Source organism: Marmota flaviventris, chromosome 18, assembly GCF_047511675.1.
Source record: "Marmota flaviventris isolate mMarFla1 chromosome 18, mMarFla1.hap1, whole genome shotgun sequence".
Taxonomy (NCBI): domain Eukaryota; kingdom Metazoa; phylum Chordata; class Mammalia; order Rodentia; family Sciuridae; genus Marmota; species Marmota flaviventris.
In genome coordinates, this window is record NC_092515.1 from 21,780,734 (window position 1) to 21,805,186 (window position 24,453).

Below are 24,453 nucleotides of genomic sequence, written 5' to 3' on the forward strand. Positions count from 1 at the left end.
CTGTTGTCCCTTACTGCCTATCTGTAAGTAATAAACCTGTTTCATGTGATTCTTGTGTGGGCAGAGAGGGAGGAGGTATTGTGTTTCACTAGGCTAAGACAAGCTGATAGCCAGCTCACAGTGAACCTGGTTCACAATATAGATTTGCTCTTCTCTCAGCTTCTTTAAAAGATGTAAAATTAAATAAAGTAATAATAACAATGTTTTATGGCATTTGCAACATTTATAGATGTAATACATACAACAATAATACCACAAAAGTGGAGGTGAGAATAGAGCTATACAATAATAATATTTCTACATCTCACTGGAATTAAGTTAGTTTAAGTATGAAGTTGATTCTGATAAATTAAGCACATAAGGTAAGCCCAAGAACAACCACTAAGGAAATAACTCAAGAGAATATAGTTTTGTTGTTGTTGTTGTTTGGTGCTGGGGATTGAACCCAGGGTCTTGTGCATGTGAGGCAAGCACTCTACCAACTGAGCTATATCCCCATCCCTAAGAGAATATAGTTTTAAAAATTGTTACAGAAGTTAAAATCATAAAAGTATTCAAATGCAAAATAAAGCAGTAAAAAGACGAATAAATAAACACAAATGATGGAAGGCATGAAGAACCCAATTGTATTGATAACAATAATAAATGTGTGTGGATTAAAAAATTCTATCAAATGGCAGAGATTTCCAGGCTAGAGAAAAGATATAATATACAATTCTATGCTATCTACAGGAGATACATTTTATATTCAGAGATTATAAAAGCAGATTGAAGGTAAAAGAATGGGAAAAGCTGTATCTTGCAAACAGCAACCACACACACAAAAAGCTGCTAATATAGTTATAGTAATATCAGATAAAATAGACCTAAGCAGAAAAAAGTCCCTGTAAATAAAAAAGACATTGTGCATCATAAAGATATAACAGATATGTATGTATATGCACCTAAGAACACAGCACCAAATAAGTGAAGTAAAAATTGACAGAAATGAAGGGAGTAATAGGTGGTTTAACAATAGTATCTGGAAACTTCTATACCCATTTTCAATAATGGACAAAGCAACCATGAAGATAAAAAGGAAATAGAAGACTTGAACGACTGTATACACCAACTAGCCTTAATAGGTCCCTATAGAACATTCTGCCCATCAGCATGAGAATATGCTTTCTTCTCAAATACACAAGGAACATTACCCAGGATAAACCAAATACTATGCAATAAAACAAACCCCAGTAAATTTGAAAGAATTGACAAAAGCAAAGTATGCTCTGTAAACACAGGACATAAAACTAAAAATCAATAACAGAAATCGGAGAAACTCACAAATGTGTGAAAATCAAACATTACACTTCTGTGTAACCTGTGAGTCAGGAAAACAAAAGGTGAATTAGAAAATACTTTGACATGAAGGAAATAGTATAACATACAAAAACTTAGAAGATGCAGTTAAAACAATGCTTAGGGGAAATTTTGTAGTTGTAAATTCCTACCTAAAGAAAAAGCAAGATCTTAAATCAATTCAATCTTCCCCCTTAAAACAGTGGGGGGGGGGGGGGAGAGCAAACCAGACCCAAAGAAAAGAAAGGAAACAACATAAAGTGGGCATCAATAAAGTGGAGAATGGAAAAGAACTAGAGAGAAGTAAATAAAGCCAAAAGTTGGTTCTTTGAAAAATAAATAATATTTGGCAAAACTTTAGCTACATTGACAATTTTAAAAAGAGAGAAGACTCACTGGTGCGCACCTGAAATCCCAGCAGCTGGGGCGACTGAGGCAGGAGGACTGCAAGTTCAAAGTCAGTCTCAGCTACTTAGTGAGGCCCTAAGCAACTTAGCAAGACCCTGTATCTAAATAAACATAAAACGGTCTGGGGATGCAGCTCAGTAGATGAGTGCCCCTGGGTTCAATTCCCAGTACAAAAAAAAAGAGAGAAAACTCAAATTATTAGAATCATAAATGAAAGAGGGAAAATTACTACTGACTTTACAAAACTGAAACAGATCATAAAGGGCTACTACGAATAATTGTGTGATAAAAAATTAGAAAACATAGATGAAATGGAAATTTCTTAGAAAGACACAAATTCCCAAAGCTGATGTAACAATACATAATCTAAATGAACTTATAACTAGTAGAGATTGAATGGATGATTAAAATACTCTGGGCCCACATAGCTGTGATGAATACTATCAAGCATTTAAAAAAGAATTAATAACACCTGTTCTTCCAGCATTGCTGAAGAGTTCATCACAAATTCCTTCAAAAAAAAAATAGAAGTGAAGGGGACACTTTTGAACTCATTAAATGAGACTAACTTGACCCTGATACCAAAGTTAAATAAAGATATCAGAGGAAAAGAAAAATACTGAGCAGTTACGAACATTAGTACAAAAGTCCTCAACAAAATTTAGCAAAACAAATCCAGCAACATATAAAAATAATTTGCACCATGATCAAGTATGATCCATCCCACAAAATTAAGGTCAGTTTATCATCTAAAAATCAATTAACATAACATACAACCATTAATAGAATACAGAAAGCCACATTATAATTTAAATAGAAAAACATCTGACAAAATCCAATGTGCATATACAAATATGTAACAAAGAATCCCACCATTATATGTGATTATATATTCCAATAACATATTTTAAAAATTCAACTCTTGCATGATAAAAACAGTCAACAAACTAAAAATTGAAGGTAGCTTCTTCATCTTGATAAAAGACATCTCAAATAACTCACAGTTAACATACCCAATAATGAAAGATTGATACTTTCTGCCTATAATCAGAAACAAAGCAACAAAATCCACTCTTGCCACTGTTATCCAACCTTGTGCTAGAAATGCTATCCAAGGCAATTAGTCAAGAAAAATAAATAAATGACAACAAGACTGGAAAGAAAGAAGTAAAACCATTTCTAGTTATAGCTGCCATGATCTTGTATATAGAAAAATCCTAAGGAATCCACCAAAAAAAACTACTAGAATTAATAAACAATCTCAGCAGAGTTACAGACTATAAGACAAACAGACAAAGATCGATTGTATTTATGTAAAATTAAATAATTAGAAAGAGAAATTAACTAAACAATTCCAGTTAGAATAGCATGAAAAAATAAAATGAATTTAACAAATAAGTGCAAAACTTACATTCTGAAAACATCAAAGCATTATTGAAAGGAATTAAATTTATAAATAAATGCAAAATATACCATTTTGATGGATTGAAAGACTAAATATTATTAATTTGATAACACTTCCCAAACTAATCCAAAGATTCAGAACAATCCCTATCATTTATTTATAGAAATTGACAAGCTGATATTAAAATTCATAAAGAATAATATGGGACACAGAATAGTCCAAACAATCTTTGAAAAGAACAAAGTTGGAGGACTCATATCTACTGATTTCAAAATTAACTGCAAAGCAATAGTAATCAAGACAATGTGGAACTGACATATAGACAGACATATAGATCAACATAAGAGAACTGAGAGTCTAGAAATAAGTCCAACGTTTTCTATAGTCAATTTATCTTCAATATAGATGCCAAGATTAGAAAAGAGTAGTCTTTTCAACAAATGTTGTCAGGACAACTAGATACACACATGCAAAAAATGAAGTTGGACCCTTATTTCACACCAAGCACAAAAATTAACTTGAAATGGATCAAAGACCTAATATACACAACTACAGCTATTTGTAAAAGCTAGACATTAGAAGTCTTAGAAGAAAACAAGGGTAAATTCATGATTTCAGATTTAGTGATGCATTCTTTTCATTCTTTTGCTTTTAACCTAGCTTTGTATAGTTTCATGTATAGATGTATTATAAACAAATTACTATGAATTTCATATATATACACATATATAGTATATATTATATATTATATAGTATATTATTATATATATATACTATATATTATAGATAGTAATTGCTTTTTATCCAACCTGACAGTCTCTGACTTTTGATTGTTGCATTTAGACCTACACATTTAGTTTGATTATTGATGTGTCTTGATTAAAATTTACCATTTCACTATCTTTTTACATTCTTTTTTGAAGAGAGAGAAGAGAGAGAGAGAGAATTTTTTTAATATTTATTTTTCAGTTTTCGACAGACACAACATCTTCATTTTATTTTATGTGGTGCTGAGGATCGAACCCAGTGCCCCACGCATGCCAGGAGAGTGCGTTACCGCTTGAGCCACATCCCCAGCCCTTTTTATATTCTTTTTATCTGAGCTTTTGGTTGCCTCTTCAGTCTCCATCATTTGAGTTACTTGAATAATTCACTTTATTTCCACTATTGATTATTTATGCCTGTCATTATTTTATTAGTGTTTACCTGGGTTTTACAAATACACATCTTTACTGAATCAGAGTTTACCCCCAAATGATGTTATACTGCTTTACATGTAACATAAAAACCATACAATAGTATACCTCGAATTCTTCCTTCCTATCCCATGTACTGTTATCATATATTTTACATATGTATAAGCACAAAATAATTGCTTTTTTTTTTTGCTTTAGATGGTTATATTTTAAAACAATTTAAAAAATTAAACAGGGTTATAGAATGCTTGCTTGGCATGAGTAGAGCACTGGGTTCCATCCCTAACACCACAAAAATAAATTCATTCTTAAAATAAAATAGATTATATTTTACCTTCATTTATCTCCTCTCTGGCACTTTTTCAACTTTCTGGGTTCAAATTTCTTATACTTGAAGAACTTTCTGTAACTTTCTCTTAAGTGCTTCTGGAAATAAATTCCCTCATTTTCCTTTTTGTCTAAGGAAGTTTTTGTCTCCTACATTTTGAAACTTATTTTCATTGGGTATAGAATTTTTTTTTCTTTCAGCACTTTAGTGACATTACTGTATGGTTTTCTGGTTTGCATAGTTTCTGATCATAAGTATCTTTGGTCCTCTGTATATAATGTGTTTTTCCCTCTGGATTTTTTCTTTGTTTTCTGTTTCCAACAGCTGGAATATGATCTGCCAACGTGCTCTTTTATTTTGGTTTTTGAGGATAGGTGTATTTAATCTGTTTGATGTTGTCTGAGATTGTTGAATCAGTGGTCTGCCATTAATATTGGAAATTTTTTTGCTTTATTTCCTCAAATACTTTTTCTGCCCCATTCTTTCTCTCTTCTCCTTCCAGAATACTCACAATGCATGTGGTATACTATTTGATATTGCCGCACTATTCTTGGTGCACTTCTCTGGTTTTTTTTTTTATTTGTTCCTTTGTTGAAATCTTGTTTTTCTTTGTATTTCACTTAGGTAATTTCTTTTTGACCTATCTTCAAATTCATTCAGCTGTGAAGTTTACTGTTCACCAAGCTGTCAAACTTACTGATGAACATATCAAAGGTATTCTTCATCTTTGTTATGGTGGTTTTCATTTCCAGTATTTCCCTTTGACTTCTCCTTATAGTTTCCACCATTGTTCTGAAATTACCTGTCTGATCTTACATGCTGTGTATCTTTTCCATTAAGGTCTTAAATATTGAGCAGTAACTTAAAGTCACACGTCAGATGGTTTCCATGTCTGTGTCATTCATATCTGCGTCTTGTTCTGTTCATTGCTTTTTCTCTTGGAATTGTGATGATTTACTTTGGTGTTTTGTATGACTGATGGGATTTTGTTGTTGTTGTTGTTGTTGTAGAAAACTGGACACCCTGTGTACCATCTTAGATAAACAGGTTTATGTTTGCAAATGAGGCTGCTTCTTTTTTTTTGGGGGGGGGGACGTTGAATGTAGGGTTTTGTGTTACTCTTGTCAGAAGTTAGGCTAAATATTGTTATTGGAGGCTGGTTATTGTTATGATTACCCTCAGGCAATTAGAGTCTTTAAAACCCTCTAGTTTCAACAAGAACAGTTACAGTTCTGTAGCTTCTAGTTGTAGGTTCTGGGCCCAGTGCCTTTCCCTACCCCTTCTCCAGGGCTAGAGGATTCTTTCCTATTCCCTCATCCCAGTGGCAATAGATTTGCCAAGGGCCAAGTGGTAAGTACAATGATCTTTGGTGCCTTTTCTTCTGTAAATTAAGGCTTTTGTTACATGTTAAAGATACAAGAGAATAATCTGGGTGGAGTTTTGTGCCCTTCTCACACAGGGATTGTTTTCCCCTCCTCCAAGCCTGCTTCAAAGAAACTCTCCAGAGATTCTCCCCAGCCCTCCCTATGACTGCCTCGTGGGGTTTATAGAGAAAAAGCTCACAAGAGGATGCTCACATCCTCCCATCCGTGCCTTCATGGGCCACATATTTCCTCCTAGCCCATGCTCAGTCTCCACTGATTGGTCCACTACTCTAGCACATTCTTCCCACCCATGTCCTAGCAAGTGCAGTGGCCTCCTCTCCCTATAGGCTCCTCTCCCTCTCCAGATTTGGAGCAAACTGGTCGTCCTGTAACCTTGGCTCTCTGACAGGTTCATAAGAGGGTGTGTGCTGGTGGTGTGTACACCTTTTTTTTTTTTTAATATTCAGGAACTCTTCACATCTTTCCTTGAGTTTTATATCTTGAACCCATCAGACTTTAGGAAGAAAGTCTCATCTTCAAGTCCTTTTCCTTTAAAATTTTTGTTCAGTTGAAAATATTTAGGTGTTTCCACACCCTCAAACAAGCCTTTCTGTGAGACATTTCACTCCATCCAGGGGTTCAGCTGACAATGCTGTGTCAGCCGTGCTCTTAATTTCATATTTCTGTGAGCCTGAGTCTTAATCAGACTTTTTCGTTGAAGTTATTAATGTTGTCACTCACTTTTAGGGGTTGAGGAGTTGTATCTTTGAACCCTGCAAGTCCCCCTTTCATTCCTGTTGGCAGACTAGATTTTCCTTTTTGTCTAAGGAAGATTTTGTCTCCTACATTTTGAAACTTGTTTTCATTGGGTATATATTTTTTTTCCTTCAGAAAAAATTAGATTATTATTTTTAGATTGTTTTATTATTATTATTATTATTTTAAAAATTAGATTATTATTTTCAAATTCATCTTTTTCTTCTAACACCTTGCCAAATGTGGCCAGCAGAACCAACACACTATTATCATTCCCTGCTCCAAACTCTCCCAAGAGCTATACATTTGTTTTTGTCTGCTAAAATTACTACAGGTGACAGTTTTGGCAAAAGTTTCACCACATGACAATATAGTTTTCCATCTCTCCAGCTTCTGATAAGAGTTTCCTTGCCACTCACTACCTGCTGTAGTTTGGATCTCAAGTGTCTCCTGAAGGTTCATGGAGCTTGGTTCCCAGTTCATGGCACTATTAGGAGTCAGTGGAACCTGTAGGACGTGGGTGGGTCCTGGTAAGAAGTTAGGTCATTGGGAGGCATACCTTTGAAGGGGATGTTGGGACTCCTGCCCACCTCCTTTGCTTCCCTGCTGCCATGAAGTGAACAAGCCTCCTCCGCCATGTACTCCCACCATAAATGTACAGTGCGAGTATAGGTCCAAAGCATCAGGGTCGAGCAACTATGGACTGAAAACTCTGAAACTGTGAGGCAAAATAAACCTTTTTATAAGTTGATTATCTCAGGTAATTTGTCACAGCAACAGAAAGCCGACTAACACATTTCCACTATTACAAAGTCAATGCCTCATATATTTTAGGTTTGGATTTTGGTGGGACTCATTTCTGCTACCGATTTCCACATCATTCAGGATTAGGCTAGACTATGGCTTGTCCCTAAGCAATTTCAAATTTTTATGGTCTCTAAAAGACAATATTTATTTTTCTTTCTCATATCCATCATGACTGGCTAGCTGAATCTCCTTACTGTGGTCCCAGGCTGTAGAAACACCCATTTTCTGGAGCTTTTAAAGTTCCTACCCCATGAAGTGACATGCATAACTTCCACTCATATATCAGTGACCATGGCAAAACACAGGGCACACCTAGTTTAAAAGAAGCAGGTAAATGCAAATTACCACTCTTCCAACATGTAGAAGACAAGCAGGACCTCCAGGCCCAGGAGAGGACTCATCTTTATCCCTCACCCACTCCCAATTCAAGTGTTGGAGATTTTATTCTACTTTTGACTCCACGAGTGAGTTTATAGCCAATCAGAAAATTGAATGCCCCTGACATGGGGACTGGCCAGAAATGAGCCCATGTCCCAATATGGTCCCAAGAGACTCACTTCAGAACCTGCTTAGGTATAAGATAGCATCATTCTCTGAAGGACTTAGAACTAGGAGAATGTGAACATGGACCTGTCAATAGCTACCAAGTGAAGACAATCTTGCCTAAAGGGGTCTCCTCGGAAAGGAGAGGTGGGGGACAGGTGGAGCAAAAGGGCTAAAGGAGAATGAGAATGTGATATGAAGAGGAAAAGGGAGATGAGAAAGTCTCTGCACCCAACAATCCCTGACCCATCCAGGGACTCTTCAGGAATGAAAGCCAATAAATCTCTTGTTGTCTCCAGTTGGACGTCGTCACTTACCACCACTGGAGTCTTGAACAACATGCCTCACTTCTGCCTGGTTACCTTTCAGTTCTTGTCCCTGGAAGGCTCAATGCACGCCAGCCCCTGTCCCAGAAGACTCCCATCCACTTCAGAGACTGTCTTGGCAAGAAGGGAAAAGCAACCTACATTCGCTGTGGAAGACTGAGTGGGCCAAAGACACAGTGTGATAGATATGCAAGACCAACCTTAGGCCATCAGGTTTAAAAGGCACCAAATCAATAGAAAGTCATTAAAAATCAATCCCGTGACAATGAATGCTCTGGTTTGCTTGCCCTCACTCACCACTTCCAGCCTCTAATGCTTGAATCATTTCCCATTGATATGCGTAGCATATGCCAATTTAAATTTATTGGAGCACTTCACATTTTTAAGTGCTTAAATTTGGAAAAGATGAGCTTTATGGGGCCAGCATAGTGTGGAATGATCAGAAATGTTAAGAGTGTGTTGCACTTTTTGTCATTTACAAAAGGTTAAAGAGTTGGGTTTATGAAATTCAAAATGATTTAAAATCACAGAATTGCTTTAGTCCCAGTGGCAATCTTGGGACCTGGGAACTTGTAGGAAGGCTGTTTTACCCTTCAACTTGCCTAGAGTGACCCTCCACATTTTTTTTTTAGAAATTGGGCCTTGCCTCAGGGTGGCAGGGGTGTCACCTAACAGATGAGTTTTTTAAAAAAAAAAAAAGAATATCAGGCTCATTTTTTAATTTGTTATTTAATTTACAAGCATCCCGGGCTTCAGATGAACACGATACATGATGATTTCAAATATTTAGCAGAACTCATATTCTGAAAAGAATTCCACTCTCTCAAATTAAAACTCATTTAAAAATTTGAAGTGATTTTAATTGGTCTTCTCTCCAGGCTGAAAAAAAAAAAAAAAACTTACTTCACTTTTAAGAACATTAATTTTTTGTTTTGCCCTGCTTGTTAAAGACGCATATGTAAAGTTACTTGCAATCAGCACTGTGATTTCAGGAATCGAATCTTCATCTCACACAGTAAACACTGATCAATCTGCAGAATTTCAAACTGCTGCCGTGAACAGGCGATCGCTGTAGTGTTTCTTTGTTGCTCTAGTGTGGAAGCACCCCATCCACTTTTGATGCTGGAGGACTGGGGATATTAAAACACACTCAGGAATGGAGCAAGAAAGAGGTCCCCTCTCTGGGCAGCAGCAGGAGAGGTGGGAAGGACCTGTGGGTGCTGAGGGCAGGCTGATCCTTTGGCAGTGGGCTCTGCCTTGGTTTAGCTTTCTCTATGAACATTCCCTCTTTGAATTCTGCTCAGATTAACTCATAATATTTCATCACCGTAGCAATCCTTTGCTTGGACAAATGTTAGTGTTGGTGCTCGGGTCCAAATTTGCTAATATTGTTCTAAAATAAATACGTTCGCTGTAAAATAAATAAATATTTCCTAACTTTAAAATTCTTAGTTAAAAGGGGGATCAAAAGTGAAATACACGTGGAAAAAAAAGGATGTGTAAATATCTATCTCCCATCAAGATTCATCGAACACAAGGTGCTTGTCAATCCAGCATATTTTTATCTCCTGGTGCCTGGACTTTATACCCCAGGGCTTGCCTTTCACCCTAAACTCCCAGGGGTTGCTGGAAGCCTGGCCCTACCAGGTCTGTGCTCAGTACCTCCCAGGTGTTTAGCTCTCTGCTCTGTCTAGTCAGTTCCAGCTGTGCTGCACAGCCCACAAGCAATGGCACTTTACAAATCCAGGTAGGGACAGAAACCCACACGGTGGTGGTGGATGGAAGGTGTGGCGGTTTAGATGACCCATGCTTGGGAGTTAGGCACCCATCAGCTCTTCCCCTCTTGCCTTAAGCTCCCTGAGATCCACGGAGCTGGTACAAAAGGGGGAAAAAAGAACTTCGATCCAATGAGGCACTTTATCAAGAAAATTCCAAAAGAAATTGGTTGTTACCTGCAGATAACAACTGGTTTGTTAGCTAATAGCTGGGGGCAAAGCCAAGGCCAGTTATAGCTCCAGCTGTCCAGTCATTAACTGCAGTAAAGACTGATTTTGAGGAGGTTATTGCCGTGATAAAATATCCTCAAAAGATTATAACAGCAATAGTGTATGGGAAAAAAAAAAGTCTTAGTGGCTATAGTATGACTGAATGGCTGCATTTGAAAAATTGGCCGCTCCCTGGCGGTTCATAACCGATTTTCCACCAGTCAAAAGCAAGTTGTGCTCTGTTAGGTTTATTGTACAAGGCAATAAAAATATTGGCCAGGTTAAATTGTCAGCGTGTTATGGCATTAACCATTCTTTTACTGTGTTTAATTTAAGCGTTACGATGATTCATTATGGAAGAACGTGTCCCATGCAAATGAACAGACATGGAGTGTCAAAAATATGCAGCATGTTTTTTTTAAAGCAAAATTAATTTTTATTTGACGGCTCCTGTAGGCGGAAGGACATCTAAGATGTGACAAAAAGTGTACGGTACGTATTCTTTTTTAAAATTGCCATGGCATTCTGAGAGGTTGAGTCGTGACAGTGTGCTTTCTCAGAGTGTCTGCCTGCTGGATTTTAAATAAAGTGTCCTCCAGGGCTCATGGTCTTCAACAGATGCCTTCTGGAGGGATGTAGCTTTAAGGACTTTCCTAGTGGTCCCAGTGCCAGGTAAGTCCCCACCTCACAGCCCCAGCCCTTTGGCCCACCCAAGGTCTTTGGTACATCTGGCGTCAAATGACTCTCAAAGCCACCTTAATGGCTCCTGAATAAGCCGTGTTGCAGGGCTGGGACCTGACCTGTCGGTTTGGGCTGGTTGGGAACACTTCCAAGAACAGATGTGGCATTCTAGGAAGGATCCTGTGACAGCCAAGGCAACAAATGACCAGGAACCCACCCGCCCCTATAGGTGTCTTTCAGACAACCCCAGGGGTGGGGCTTTGCTCTGTGCACTGAGAAGTGTGAGTGCTCCTGCACCTACGTTGCTCAGGGGGTCATGATATACAAGCCCATGGACACTATGGCTGACCATTCATGTAAAATCAAGGATACAGGAGGCATAGCCAAAGGGATATGCAGCAGGAAGTTCGCACAACCCCTGGCCCAAACCAGAGGGTGAAACTCACAGTCTCTCCTCCCCTCAGCCTCCAGATCACCCTATCGAGTTCTTCCTGTACCACAGAGAAGGTAATGGGTAATTCGTCCTTGTAATGGGAACAGCTGGCTGACACATCTTGTCACCATCCTTTCTACCCCCTCACCTTCCTTGAGCTCCTTAAAGACAAAAGATGGGCCTGGCCTGCCCTCTGGAAGCCAGGTCCCCTTGTTTTGTGAGTGCCTGGTCCCGTGGCCACACATGCACCCTCCAGAGAATGCAGGTCTCCCATGTCCCACACACCCTCTTTGACTGCACACAGGGTTTCTGGGACCCACTAGAGCCTGTCTTGGAAGCCCTCCAGTCCACCCGCATCTTCTATGGCTGCTGTTGAGCGTTGGTGTTTCCTTTCTCCTGCTCTGGCCCCGTGACTGGCAGCACCACCTCTCCCATGCACTGCCATTCACTAGCTACTGCTACACCCTGTCACTAATGCACTCGCATCTTCTAGCTACTAGAGGGCCACAGCACAAAAGTGGAGGTGCACCAGTTAGGCCCAGGGCCCTGTCCTTAGAGCCCCAGGAGTTTGAACAGGGACCCTGCTTCCTTGCTCCTACAACTCCCCAGACAAACCTATATATCAGTCATGGACACCACAGGCCATGCCTACCCAGAGGAGCCACCTGGGTGACTCAGTAGACACCCTGTAGAAATGTGCTGATGTGAAACCAGTGGTGGGCTGGGGTCAACAGCTTCTGCGTGGAGTTTCCAAGACCTCTGAGGATGGAAAATTTTCTGGGAATTGCTGGCCATGTGCCCAGGAGCCTTCATGGGTCAGACCCCACTGAAGGGGACACCAGCCTTAGAGGACTTAGATTCATCACCCTGGAAAGATCCCTCCACAACATCTGGGATTTGGAAAAAATGTCAACACACACAGTCACACACACATACACACACTCACCCACACTTACACCTACATGCACACTCGCATACTGCACCCCCTGTCTCAGTCTGCTGTCGTAAAGCATCAGAGACCGAAGGCATAAGCCAGTGATGCTTATTTCTTGCAGTTCTGGAAGCTGGAAGTCCAAGATCAAGTTCCCTGCAGATTCGATGCTTGATGCGGGCTCTTCCTGGTTGGCAGATGGATGCCACATACTCTACCCTTTCTCAGTCAAGAGACTGTGCAAGCTGAGGCGATTCTTCCTCTTCTGACAAGGGCACAAGTGCCATCCTCTGAGGGGTAGCCTCAGACCCCAACTAAACCTAGTCACCTGCCAAGGACCCCCCCCAAAAAAAAAACAATCACAGTGGGGGTTAGGGCTTCAACCTGTGAATCTGGGGGACACAAATAATCTGTAACAACCATGTACACATATGCACACTTGTAGTGCATACACACTTCATACCCACACACATGCCTATGTGCACGCATGCACTCTCATAAATGTGCACATGAGCTCATACCACTCATATGTGTGCACATGATCATACTTACACTGCCATGCATACCTTCCTCACACCCATCAGTTGATTCCATGCACATGGTAACCCAGGTCTACAAAAAGCCAGGCCTGTGCTATGCTGGCCAAATCAGCAGAGAATCAGCTCTTTAAAAAGCCCACGGTTTGGGGCTGAGGCTGTGGCTCAGTGGTAAAGTGCTCTTCTAGCATGTGTGAGGTGCTGGGTTCAATTCTCAGCACTGCATATAAATAAATAAATAAAAGCCCATCAACAACTAAAAAATATTTTAGAAGAAGGAGGAGGAGGAGACAACACCCACAGTTTTGTCAACTAATCAGCCAATAAACATTAGAGCTACCAAACTGAGATCAAGGTCTATGCAGCTGTGGGGCAGGTAGGCTGGGTCCTGGTCTGGGGGGAGGGGGGCTACTGGAGGAGAAGCTATGAAGCTCAGGGTGCTGCCCATGCAAAGGTCCCCAGACTGGGTAGAGTGAGGAGACCTCCAGACACTGTCTCCATCCTTAAGCCACCAAGAAATTGCTGCCCAGACAGGCTGCCAGGCATGGGAGGTAGAGGCTGCCTGAGCCGGGACTGGCCAGTATCTGGGGCAGCTTCCAACCCTGCTGCAGCCTTGCCTGCAGCACAGGTGGCCAACTTGGGCTGTGACAGAAGGGGCCAGGGACTATCAGCTGGTGGGCAGGGTGAAAGGAAAGAGCGTCCATGATGCTCAGCCTCCTGGTGCCTCTCCCTGCCCCACCCCTGCCTGAGATGCTCTGCAGCCCGCAGGTCAGTGTGTTGTTCCCCTCCCCCTTCCCTCTCATGGCCCCAAACACACACAGAGGAACCAGGCGGGCTCTCTGCACCCCTACCCACCCAGCCCCTGTTCTCCACCACCCCTGCCTCCAGGGCTTACCAGGTCCCAAATTTCTGGATTCCACTGCACCACATCCAACTCAGCTCTCTACATGGTTCTGAACAAGCAGAGAGGTCACCCTGCTATGGAGAGGGACACAGAGTAAGGAGCATGTCCCTTGCCTGTGTTACCCCTATACTCACATGCACCCCATCTTCCCAGGCCTTCTCTGCCTCTGCCCCCAGCTGGCTCAGACGTGTTTTTCTCTTCTTTCGTTGGCATCAGGGCCTATCTGGTGTGGGAAGGTGGAAGGAACTTTCTTGAAGTCTTTCAGGGAGCTCCTTGGATTGCTGATTTGGCCCCAAGTCCAGCTAAGGGGTGGGGTGGAGGAGCCTGTGAGCTTAGCCAGGAGTGAGGACACTGGGTTCTTGTCCTATCAGAGACAGGTGGTGTCCTAGGGGATCCGCAACCTCCTCAGTTCCTCATGAGGGGCAAATGGGGCAGCAAGGCCCTTGGGTGGCTGTAGGTCCCTGCAGGTAGGAATATTGATTCATCCATTTGACACCAATTTTGAGCAACAGTGCTGGTGGGAATAGAGCTGAGAGAGAGACAGAACTGCACCAAAGCTGATAGGCTGGAGGGAGGGACAAATTACATGATAGCATAATCACACTGGTGACCACAGAATATATTTGCTCAAAAGGACATGAGGTAGCGACTGCTACAAGAGGGCACTTCTGGGAAGGGGAACTGGGGAGCAACAGCAGAGGACTCCCAGAAAAGCAGCACTAAAGTGGAGGAGGGGACAGGGCCCCACTACAGGTCTCTGGGCAGCCACAGAGAGGCTGGTGCAACTACTGGGTGAACAGGGGACAAGGAGTGTCTAGGAAAGAACACTGAGAAGTTGGAGACCACACTAGGCATGCTTCAAAGACCATGGGCAACTCAAGGAATGAGGTGAGGAGGGGACTTTGTTCTCACAGCAATAGGGACCATTGAAAGCCCAGAGCCAAAGGGTCTTCTGCCTGTTAGGGAATGGATCATAGGGGCAGGAACCAGTGTTGCTGAGGCGCTAGGGCTGGGCTGGACTGGGCTGGGGCTGGGTGAGAGATGGAAGGAGGGGAGGATGGCACTGGGGTCCTTATTGCTATGATGGGGAAGAGAGAGGATGTCCCACCCAGGAGAAGCCCTAGGAATGGGATGGGGTGGGTCATCTGTGTGCACATCACAATGTGTACCTCTACCCGTGTAAGCATGTACACTGACAAATCTGTGTGTGTCCCCACGTGTGCAAAGTGTGTGTGTGTGTTTGTGTCTTTGTACCTGGTCCACATCCACGTTTATGTGCACATTCATGTGTATGTATCTAACTTTGGGGCTGGCAGACCCTTAGAAGGGTGACAGAGAGCTGCCAGAGCCAACAGCCAAAGGATTGGTCGGAGGGCTCTCCCTGACCAGCCCTCTCAGGGTAGGAGACCAGGTTTCCACAAGGAAAAGGCACAGAGTGCCTCATCCTGGAATCTCCACGCTGGAACTCTCAGGGACAGTGGGGTGTTCCCCATACCCAGCAGGCTAAAGCCCAGAGACTGGCAGGTGAGTGGCTTGTGCATTTGCTGAGGGACTTTAGGTAAACCCAAGGGTCCCAGGGCCAGGGTCCCCTTTGTCTATATCTCACAGTAACCATTTCAGCTTGGGCTGCTACATAAACAAAGTAAACCAGCAACAAACAAATGTGTTTCCTGCTCTGCTCAAACCTCACTCTCTTGTCCCTCACCTATGGCTAATGAGCAAGGATACCCCAGCCACCCATCAGGGTCCAGCCCTGTGGGGACCAAGCCTCAACTGGTCTCAAGAAACATTGATGGGAAGAGTCCAGGTAGTGTTATGGCTGGCTGAGGGCAAAGAAGACAGGCCCCGCTCAATTTGTACAGGAGGGATGGCTCCTCTGGTGGCCCTTGGGAGCATCAGGGATGGCACAGGTGTGTCCTGGCCTCCACCAACCCACAGAGAACCTAGAGCTCCGGCCAGCACCCAACCTGGAAGCACCTTCAAAGCACCAGCTGCTCCTCCCCACTTTCTGTTTTAATCCACCCACATCCATCGTTCTGTATCAAGGATTAATTTTATCATTGTATTTTCTAAAACTCTATTGCAACACGTTGTGTTATATCCTTATGCATTTTGCAAATGTAATACAAAAAAATGAATGAAATGATATACAATTCTTATTTATTTTTATTACTAGCCAACTCAATGTTGTAGTCGGAAAAGCACAGCCACAGACAAGTCAATATAATGTATTTCAACACAGTGGTTTAGCACAATTGACTTCAGGAATATGTCACCCACAAACATAACTATTTTTCTGCTCAGAGAGAGAGGTGAGGGTTGGAGCTATGCTCTTAAATTAAAACCCATCCAATTTCAGACTTAACAAAGCACCATTTCCCCAGATCTTTCCGCCACAGGCCTGTAAGTATTTGTGGCATCTCGGCAAAAACCCACCAGGCCCCCATTCTACTTTGTTCTCAAAGCCCACATTTGACTAATTCTGTGCTCCCATAATTGCTAAATCAAAAGAATTTATTATCCCTGAAACTTTAAATGGGAAGGAAATAAGGGGAGGAGGTTAGCACTGAACCTTAATAATGATAAAATTCAACCATGGTCAGCGACTTGCAAACCTATAATCTGGGTCCAGGAGAAGACTGAGAGTAAGGGAGGAGGCGGGTCTGAACCAAGGCAGCCATGTTGCTCTTCCATTGGGCAAAAAAAACCCCAGCTGATGTGGTCTCCTTCCAAGACAGGGGAAAGACAAACTCAATCCCTTTTCTGTTACCTGCTTAAATTAAACCTAATTCCTCTTATTTTGCTGTAATTTATTTGACTTAATTCTCTCTCCCCTTGTTAGAGGCCTCTTGCCACATTCTTGGATTTTAAGATCACTCCAATATAGAAAGAGAGGGGAGGGAGAGTCAAAGAAGAGGAAGGATAGAGGGGCAAGAGAGGGGAGGGAGTAAGATGAGCTCAGCTAAACAGTGGTCCTGTCAGAAATCAGAAATGCACATCTTTGGGGTTGGAGCATGCATGTGGCTCCTGATGGGGGTCCAGCCAGCGTGCCCTGACTGGAGCCAAGTGGGCCCAGCTCTGTAATTATCAGCAGAGACACTCATAGGGAACACTGCCGGTAAAAATTACCGCTTTTATTTTTCTTTCTGTTTCCAAGTGGAATTCCTGTTGCAAAAATGCAGGGAACAGACCGGAAGCATGGCCTCCAAAGCATGGAGCAGAACCTTGCAAGGGACACGCTGGCTGTCCTATGTCTGGCTGGTCAGTGGCTTCTGGATGGGCACTCAAGGTTCCACAACAATATATTCAACCCGTGCAGCTTCAACAGTGGTCATGGGCGCCTCCTGAATGCAGGCTCCTGTCAACCTGCATTCAGGCAGTGCCCAGAGGCCCCCAGGGCAAATCACCAGTGAAAAGTCTCATTCTCCATTCCCCTTAATGCATGCTCTCTATGGAGCCTGCAGAAGTCCTCCACGTCTGTCCCAGCGCTGCCCTGCAGAGGTTGGCATGTCAAACCTGAGCTCTCTGCATTTGGCCACGCCCCTTAGCCACGCCCTCCCAAACTGGGCCACGCCTTTCCACGAGGCCTTAGGGATCATGCTTGCCTTACAGCTCACAGTCTAGCACACCCTTGCGCTTTCAGAATCCCTCTCTCTCTACCTGATTTCCCAGTGTCCACTTTCTCCCTCACCTTGGCCCCCTCCCTTCCCTGGATGCCCTCAAGTGCTCTCTCCCCTTTCACTCTCCATCTCCACCTACCCAGACACCTTTTAAAGCCTCATCAGATCGGTGCAGGTATTCTGGACATCTTTCAAAGTCTCTGCATGAAACACCTGGCCCTGTCGCTCGGCCTCACTGAGCCACGTGCAACCACGTGGCACCTTGCTGTCTGCCCTCTAGCCCTGTGGCCACTCTCCTGCAGGGACCTCTGCCCACTCTCACCTGGCTCAGCCCCTCATCTCCCCACAGACATACCCCCCCCCCACACACACACACACACCATGATCGCTGGTGATCTCTTCCACCTCTCAGGACACTTGAGATAGTGGTGACTGTCCTTTGTGTGTGTGATTAATTGATTAATATGTCCTTCCCTCCTCAGGCTGAAGTACAAGGATGATGTTTACATTTTGCTCCTCGTTTTTGCCCAGAGCCAGAACAAAGCATGACATATAAGAGTTCCTCAATAAAATTAATTCTAAAACTCTATTAGCAAATTAATTTCAGAATTGAGAAATATCTACAAGATAGATAATTGACAAATCTCAGATACTGTGTTAATACCCTCAATTTGTAAAGAGACCTTTCCAGTGAATTTTGAAAATGAAAGGAAGACTCTGGGAGAGAACAATGGGCAGGTGATGAACCAATGAAACATCAAATCCCAGCTCCACCCAAGGCTCTCCTAGCTCTGGACATCCTTAGCATGACCCATGTCACCACTCACTCATCTCCTGGATACTGAGCTCCAGGCTTCTGTGGCTCAGTCCTCCCTGGACATTTGAACAGTGCTCAATAATATTGACTCACCAACTGGCTTCAGGAAGTCCAGAAAGAAGGTAAAAAAAAGCTGCTGTCCACGTGACACCACATACCCAGGGATAGGCACAAGGGTTCCACAGAAGTGGACATCAACCAATGGCTCTTCACATAGCTGCTGCTTACAAGCTGTGTGTAAATGGAGTTCTTGTAAACCATGTCTCATTTCAAATGACTTGAGATTTCCTTTAAAAATACTTCTGACAAAATCCTTTTGTAAAGGGAAATAAGTGTATATTTGTAGCGTGAGTCACTCTTGCTAGTTTATAGCGTATTCAGACCTCCGGACCCCATGACCTTCTAAAGTGCAAGTTTCTTCTTTGACTTTGTGCCTGGCCTCAGTTCGCTGTTCATGCCTTATTTACCCCTCACCTTGATCTCTTTTCTATTTTAATACTTTTGTACTGTATGTATTTTTGTCATCCACATTCAATGCTTTTGGAACAAGGTGGGTGTAGATCAGTAAATAAGCAATAAGCGTGCTTAGTAACGTCTGTCTCTGCTGCCTCCACTGCTAGTGTGACAGGTCCGGGCCCTGGGTGATCCTCAGGAGGTCATGCAGACATATCCAAAAAGCAGGAACTCGGGAGTTGGAGGGAACTGGAAATTGGGGTGATGTCAGGTGTGGCCTTGGAAGAATAGAGAATGCCTGTGTTCAGGACCCTGGGCTCTATGGACCCAAAACATAATATGGGAGTGAGGGGTGCTCATCTCTGACCAAAGCTGGACCTCTGGGATGTCGATAAATAGAATGTGGCCAGAGGTCAGGCTGACTGGGAACACGAGAGAGACTAAAGAAGTACCCCTGGCTCCACGCTGGGGTGCCCACATCCTGGGAAGGTCTGGCCCTGCCATCACCTGTCCATCTGTCTGACTGACCATCTATCTCCACATGTGCAAGGCTGAGCAACAGGGGCTGGAGGGAATGATAATGTGGCCGTCTCATCGAGAAGAAGCTGCGGGCACAGGGCCAGAGAGTATTCTTGGATGGGACTTTTTTTGTTTCCAGTGTCCTTATTCTAAAGCAGCTGCAACTCTTTTTTTAAGTACCATTCCAGCTGACCTTTTGAAACGAAAGATTTGTGTTTCAATGGGAAATCTGCATTTTGACTCAAGGATGAGACTCAATTTTCTGTCCTTGGTTCTTCTCCTCAGACAAACTAATTCTTTTGGGGGGGCCTATAAATTAGCTCCAGATCAAAGACAGGGCCGCGTGCATCCAAAGAATGACAGCCCAGACGAACTTACCCTCAGTGACAGGGAGAGGAAAAGCTCTGTTTATCCCTGCACACAAGGACACCTTGCAGAGACCATTCCTGACCTACTGGGTGACATGTGAAAGGGAACAGTAGAGAAGGACCGGGGACAAGACAAGCTACACACAGACTTGACGGACTGAATGACCTTTGCACTCAGAGGGGCAGTGATTCAAATCAATACTCATTAAATTTTTAAAAAATGGACAGGAAAGAAGGAAGAGAGATATGGTGGATGGATAGATGGATGGATGGATGGATGGATGGATGGATGGATGGATGGACAAATAGCAATTGAATATAGGACACAAAGAATCATTTTAATTTTTCAGTCACAAGCCTAATATTATAGGAAAGAGGGAAGAGAAATAGGGAAAGAGGAAGGGAGGAAGGATGAGTGATTGTCACATGAGCACCCCCCCCCTCCTAGTTTATTCGATCCTGGCCAATGGAATTAACAATACCAGCAAGTAGATGCAGAACCACGCTGAGACTGTCGACCTGGAAGCAGGTCCATTTTCAGCACAGGAAGGGAGTAATGATGCTGCTCTGTCATTTCAGAAGGTGCCATTGGCATGAAGTCCAGATCCTGGACAGCCTGTCCCAGATTTGGCTGCACGTGCTCAGTCAAGTCATCTCTCTGAGAAAAAGAAAGGCATCTGGCCAGTGGTATCTGATGTGGTGGCCAGCTCCCTGGATTTGCTCTAGGTTGCCAATAAATCATAACCCCATCAGGGCATGCAAGGGAAGGAGGAAAGGAATCCCATGTTTGTTCTGTTCGCCAAGAGCCCACGAGGGCTGGGGTCCAGGGCATGTTGGTGGCAGTTCTTGCCCAGCAGGGCATAGTGCTCAAAGGGAAGAGTCTGGGAGCCAGAGGTCCATATCCTGCTCTGCCACCGACTCTCTAGGGAACCTTGGACGAATGCTCTAGAGTCTTGGAATTTCAGCCTCCTAACCTGTAAAAGGGAGTGAATAACATCAGACAGTCTTCGGGGACGGTGATGTATCATCTCTCACATACCCTGGGTTCAAAACCCATCAGAGTCTGAGCTCATTAGTAGTAAGAATACCAAGAAAGAGCAGGAGATGCACATGAGGCTTATTTGGCAGGGGCAGCCTGGAGACACAGGTCCAGAAACCCATGTTTCAAGGACACCTTGCTCTGTGCCCTCCCATTGCCATGGTGACCCGTGAAATCAGGAGCCCGGTTGACACTGATCCAGTGAAGAGAGGAAAGCCCGCCCCATCCCATTCTACTGAAAAACACTCCCAAATCCTACTTTCAGAAGACTTTTCTTTTCCTCTCCGAAAGAAAACAATTTATGAAGCATAGAATTCCTTCGATAATTAAGAGGTGGTTATCGTAGCTCATGTTGGCTCTTTCCGAAAGAAGAGGGCTTGGTGGGACTGGGAGTGAGCTCTCTCCAACCCACCGCAGGGGGCTGCCTCCAGGACAGCAGCCGGTGGTCCCAGGAAGGCTACGCTTGACTGTTAGACTGAGGCTGGTATGGACAGAGCCTGCAGCCTGTGTCACCGAGTCTCCAAGACCCTGCCAAGGCTGTGATGGTGTGGGTGAGGGAAATGAGAACAGAGATGAGACGGATCAAGTTTACTCCAGAAGAGGTGAGTACAGGGGAGAGGGAAGTAGCTGGGAAAGGCAGCATGGGACAGGTGCTCTTGGAGAGCTGATCCTCCCACTCTTCCCTTGATCCCAAGAAGGGGCTGGAGCAAGAGAGAGTGAAGGGATTTGTGCCAGACCAGTGGCTGAGATCCATTCCCATCTGTGGGCTCTGTTCCTGGTTGTCCCACTAGGAAAGTCACTCCTTTCCCTAACTTCAGGTCATGTGACTAAGCCGGCCCCTCTTCCTCACTTCACTGTCCACCAGAATGGGGACATGGGATCCAGACCTGCCCTAGACACAGTGAAGGGCTCAGTGATGGACGTGTGAACTGAGCCTTGACTGGGAGTTAACCAGGATCATTCTTGGACCCAGTAGATGCCGCTCTTCTGCTGAGTCTGCTAAACTGGAGGGTGGAAGCATGCAGTGCTCTCTCTGCTGCCTGAGACAGAAGGCAGAGCTGAAGGGCGAGGGAGACAGAATCCTGAGCAGCTTTGATCCAACCATTCCTGAAGCTGTCTCCTCTCAGTCTTTCCAGTTGCATGACTCCACAGTCCCTCTTTTCTGGATTAAGTTTCAGTTGAGTTTCTGCCTCTTAGAGGACTTAAAAGCACAGCTTAAAAGAGCCACTTCCCCTTACTCAGGGCTGCACTCAGATCTAAGGCAGAGAGTTGAAAGGTCAAAGGGGGAGGAGGAGAGATGCCAAGCAGACCCACCCTATGCACTTTCTGGTCCCCACCACACATGCACGCAGATGCCAGGCAGACCCAGGCCTCCCTCCCAAAGCCCACCTGGCTATGGCCCTGCCGGGATATGACCTGTGGCCCTAATCCACCTATCTGCTGCAGGGAAGAGAGCAGAGGAGGTCCATGGCTTAAATGGGGAGGGGAGAGCATTAGATGGTTGATTTTTCCAGAAAATGCGCAGATCCAGAGCATGCCCGCGGCAGGCTAGGGTCTCTGGATGTGCGAAGTGAGTAGAGAGCGCTGTTTAGCTGGCGCAGCAGAAACCGTTTGGGTAAAAATTAGAGACAATAAAAGGCAGTAATGTGATTCTTAACTGTTGCTCTAGGCCTTCAGGGCAGTTAAGGGAAGTAAATTAGAAGCTGTTTGCAGAGCCTTGAAGCACTCGTGGACTCTCCCTGGGGACTTGGAGGGCCTCCCGGGAGGGAGAGCTGCAGGTGAGCTTCCCACCCCACCTTGGGGGATTCCCTCAATACTCAAAAGTGAAACTCCTTCGATTGGCCACGTCCTGAAGGCCTCATCTTCTCAAAGTCCCCAAACTGTGACTGAGACATGCTGGCCAGGGTGGCTACACCTGTCCGTGGTAAAGAGAGGTGACAGCTGACCCCTGAGTCACAGAGCTCCCCCTAACAGAGTGGGACTCAAGCCTTCATCTGCATACTCCCAGCCCCATGTCCCCTGCACTGCCCCTCCTCTGAAGTGGGCTCTGAACATGCAAAGATGGCGTCCCTTCAAGAAACACTGCCCACTTCTGGGAGTTGCTGCTACCTGGACACTGGAAAGATGGAAACTTTCAGTGGGCATCAAGGGACCCTCAGTGACGGGTCTGCCTCAGTCCCTGTAACCCTCCCCTCCTCCGACAGGCCCACCCAGTCTCCACCCCCTAAGAGCCTGAAGCATGGGCAGTGGGATTGTCTTTGTCGATATGTGCTGCTATGACAGAATGCCCCAGACAGCATAGCTTATGAAGAATAGAAATTTATTTCTTGTGATTCTGGGTTGGGAAGGTCAAGGTCAAGGCAGGTTTGGTGTCTGGTGAGAGCTATTCTCTATTCCCCAAAATGTGCCTTGAACTCAGGAAGGAACTCTGTGTCCCCACATGGCAGAAAGAAAAAAGGCCAGTTTCCCCCATCAACTTCTTTTTTGATGGCATTGATCCATTTGTGAGCGTAGAGACCTCAAGACCTAAACACTTCCCCAAAGGCCCCACATCCTTATGTGTTGCATTTCAGATTTTCTTTTCAATACATGAATTTTGGAGGAGACACATTCAAATTATAGCAGTGATCTCCCACAGACCCTTTCCCTCATGGACTCTAGCTTCTGGACCCTGGCCCTGTCAAGTGGCCATTGGCTGCAAGCCATACCAGGACAGAATGACAGGCCAGAAACCAGTCCTATTTTGGTTTAAGGAGGACATATGACTCTTCTCTAGGTCCTGCAGGGCTTGCAAAAAAAGGTCTTGCCTCCAAGCCAAGTTTTCCTTGCTCTGTAAGAGGGGTGCAGTAGGGGCTCCTGGGAAAGTCTCAGGCAGGTGTGTGGAGAGTCTCTTTGAGCATCCTTCATGAGACAGGCTGCCCAGGTTTGTAGCACAGGAAAAGACATCACATTCCTCCCAGGAAACAGGGCAGCAAGCAGTGTACTCCTGTCTGCAGTCCTCAAAGTGATCCCCAGATCTGAGCCTGATTTAGACATCACCTATAAAGTGAGCAGCTTCAGCCCAGGGAGGACATCTGAGCAGGTGTTTCTGCCCAAATTGCTTGGTCCTCGGGGCCAGGTCAAGCCTAGGATTAGAGCTGAGTGGCTGCCCTCCAGCAAGTAGAGGTTGCCAGGGCAGCGTGGATGGGAGGTGGTGGGAGTCACTGTTGGGGCCAAGAACAGAAAGGTGGGCTTGACTCAGAGAGACCACCAGGTCTTTCAGGAAATATCAAAACAGGTAAGAGACCCACTTCTCAATAAATGGGAGCCCTGGTAGTACCCTGCATCTTCAGATCCTCTATTTCTTCATGAATTCGACCATTATTTATTCTCTGCCTGCTGTGGGAAGGTGAAGGGTGTACTAGTCTCTGGTTGCTGGAGAATCAATGATGGGCAAAGCCAGGATTAATGCCACAATCTGCTGGTTATACCATCCCATCCAGACCAGAGCTTCTCAACCCCAATTCCATTGACCTTTTTAAACCAGACGATTCTTGGTCCCATGGGGGCTGTCCTGTGCACTATATCTAGCAGTGTATCTAGCAGTCTCCCTGCCCTCCCCTAAGAGATATCTGGAGTGCCCCAAGCTGTGACAATCCAAAATATCTCCCAACCTTATAAGAAGCCCTGCTACCTGCACTGGCTCTCTTGGGACTC